Source organism: Panicum virgatum, chromosome 6K (assembly GCF_016808335.1).
Source record: "Panicum virgatum strain AP13 chromosome 6K, P.virgatum_v5, whole genome shotgun sequence".
Classification (NCBI taxonomy): Eukaryota; Viridiplantae; Streptophyta; class Magnoliopsida; order Poales; family Poaceae; genus Panicum; species Panicum virgatum.
Window position 1 is genome coordinate 38348793 of NC_053141.1, and position 3073 is coordinate 38351865.

The window sequence follows — 3073 nt, forward strand, 5'->3', positions numbered from 1 at the left end:
TGTCGGTACCGTTGCCGTTGTCGCTTGTCGTTCCGAGCAGTACCACCAACAAGACGGCGGCTGCGGCGTCTACGGAGAGCGGCATCAGCAGCGCGAGTGCTACGCCGGTCGGCGACATTGTCTACGGCCACCGGCAGCCGCAGAACGAGGACTACGGCGGCGACATCTACGGCGACCGCCGGGGCTCACACCGGTGGCCGCGGTACAATGACTGCCGGAGGGCAACGGGCGTGATGTAGTGGACAGCGGCTGTGGTGTTCACGGTGCTGGCCATCGTGGTGCTGTTGTCGGCGGTGACCGTGCTGGTGGTGCTACTGCTCCAACCTCGGTCGTCATACCTCGCCGTCCGGACGGCGAGCCTCGACGCGCTGGTGTACGATTAGCTGGGCGCGCTGGACGACATGTAGCTCTCGCTCCTCGTCGAGGCCCGCAATGCCAACACGCGCTCCGCCGCGTCGCGGAGGCGAGCTCGCGAGCGTTGGCCTGGATCATGGCTCGCGGCGACCTCGCTCCTCCACTACAACGCGGATGTCCAGATGGACGCCGGCGTCTAGGTGGGGCACCCCAACGACCTCCTCCTCGAGGTGTTCGCCTGCGTGCTGCCCTTCCTCTTACGCGGCTCCGCCTCCGCCCATCTCCTACCGATCCATCCTATAAGGGACGGATTGAATTAGGCTAGGACCACCCGTCCTCGTGCCCCCCGCTGACATGCACACAACCCAGTTTACCAACTAAATTGTACCCAGAAAACACAACTCTGTAAAGATCAACGCTTCCAAACACTCCTGCCTCCAATCCAACGGCCCTGGATCGTTGGCTTCAACGCGTTGAAGCGGAATCGCGTTGAGCCCGCGCGTCGCCCGCCCCTCTGCCCCCCGCGCCCCGCGTTCGAGTTCCTACCAAAAGTAGTGGCGCTTCTTCTTCCTCCCGGCGGGATCCCGCGCGCCGGCTTCCAATTCCAGCGCCCACCTCCGCGGCTCCGCCTCGCCCGCAGCCGGCCCCTACGCCGCCTCCGGCCGTCGCGAACCGCACCCTGCGCCGAGTCCGGCCGTGGCCTCCACCCGTGGCCGCCTACGCCTGCGCCTCCTCCGCCCGTGGCCGCGGCGGCCTCCGGGTCCGACGCGGCCGCCTCCTGCGCCGGCCTGAAGCCTCGGGCCTCGCCCGTGGCCGTGTCCGGCCGTGGCCGCGGCCGCCTCCGGGTCCGCCTCCGGGTCCGACGCGTCGCGGAAGGAGGGGGACGGCGACACGAGCGCCGGGGAGCCGTGAAGGAGGGGCGGAACGAGGCGCTGGCGAGGGAGGGGCACGGCCGCGAGCAGGTTCGTCCGCCGATGCCGTGGTCCGCAGGCGGGCTCGGCCGCCGCTGCCGGCACGCGCGCGGGTTCGGCCGCCGCCGCCAGCACACGCGCAGGCGCAGGATCCGACTACCACTCAAAAGGAGGTGCACCCATCGAACGCCCTGAAGAGAGCTGAAGGTGAGTAGATGGGACTTGCTCGATTTCACCTGCAGCGATGTTTTTTTTTGACTGGATCTGCAGCGATGCTGATTCTTGCTGTTGTGGTAGTGCTGTAGTGATGCCTCCTTTTGAGTGGTAGTTTCCCATGAGTTCTATGGATTTGCCGATCGAAACACAGAGCAGGTAGGCTGGAGCTCCAGTACCAAGACTGCAGACAGGTGAATAGATGATTATGCAAAATACTAACCAACGATTGACTGACTAATAATAGCATATGTTTAGATGTGAAGATATGTACCAAATGTGTGCGTGCCAGTCTGTAGGTTCTGAGTCTAATTGTCTTTTACTTTTTTTTCTTGCACAAGATAGTTACAATAGTGGCCAATGTTATCGAATTGTTCCGTCATAGACAATGCAAATATTTTGATTGCAATTTGCAATGCTGGATGGAGTGGCAGATTTTATATTCTGCTGACCAAGCATAAGTTTTCAGGTTTTCTATTTTGTATTTAGGAAACTAGCTGGCAGCATCATTTGTATGCATGTTGATTAGTCACCACCTTTCTTAAAGTGTTTCTGTTTCATGTGTCCTGTAGGGCATTCTTCTTGAATAGAGCTGAGAAGAGTCAACTATTTCAGCAGCAAGGCATTACCATAAGCATTGGAGAAGTAACTTCCACAATGAAGCCCATAGTTCGTGAGATATGGCAAATCCCACAAAGAGTAAAGAAGCTAATAGAGCTCTTACCTCATCAAGAGGTACGGTTTCTTTTTCATCTGAACCTGCACATGGGCTGATTTCATTTTGTGTGTGGGTATGAAATGCAACAGTCTATGGTAAGTAATTTAAAAATTAGAGAACTAATTTGCAATTGGATCATTATTTGCTTATTGCCTAATAAATCCAGTATATGTATATGCATACAAATGGAATTGGTTCCTCATATGGCGTTCACAGTATGTCTTTTCCTCCTGTTCCAATCAGATTTGTAGAGCACCACTGAGGTGATTGTAAAAAAGAAAGAAACTTTGGGGGCAAGGTAAATCACATAATCAAGCTAACTGCGATTTTCTGGGGCATTGTCTTCAAGCTTTATTTTCCACGGATTAACCTATGTTCAATTCAATCAGAGTGAGGAAATTGGCCCACCCAAACTTACCATGTCCAACTTGACTCTGCCGAGAACTTCAAAAGGGTTGCTGTCAAATTCGAGAACCAGGTGTTCCATGAGGCTAACAGTAAGGTAATCTTTTTTACCCTCTGGAAAATAGAGTTAATATCCAATTTGATCCTAATATAGTAGAATCAGAGTTATTTTGGCATGTGAAGTAAAGTCAGCCTGAAGATTTATCCTATGACAACTTAACTGAATACCTAATTAATAGAAAGCCAATAAAAGTGCTTCGTTGGATCTTTGTTCGATGTCACACTCGATCTGTATTGTGTACATTACTTGCGAGATGCCAGCAGTTGAGAAAGGAAACCTCATGCAGCCCATGCTAGACCATGATAGATGCAAGCAGACTGCTGGTTTCTTTGGAAAGGCCTTATTTTTCTGCCTGTCACTGACCATCACAAACTTGTGAGCACGCGCACACTACAAATTTTAAATTTCTGC

General features: G+C 53.6%; 1 long non-coding RNA gene across 2 annotated transcripts; it reads left to right on the plus strand.

Annotated features, from left to right (window-relative positions):
* Positions 1-1524: 1524 nt before the first annotated feature.
* On the plus strand, positions 1525-2519 carry LOC120712527. Of its 2 annotated transcripts, XR_005690915.1 has the most exons (3): positions 1525-1672; positions 2051-2213; positions 2440-2519. It is a non-coding gene; the product is annotated as an uncharacterized LOC120712527 (long non-coding RNA). The 2 variants fall into 2 exon arrangements; XR_005690914.1 differs by lacking the exon at positions 2440-2519 and having other exon boundaries at positions 2051-2295.
* The last annotated feature ends 554 nt before the right edge of the window (positions 2520-3073 follow it).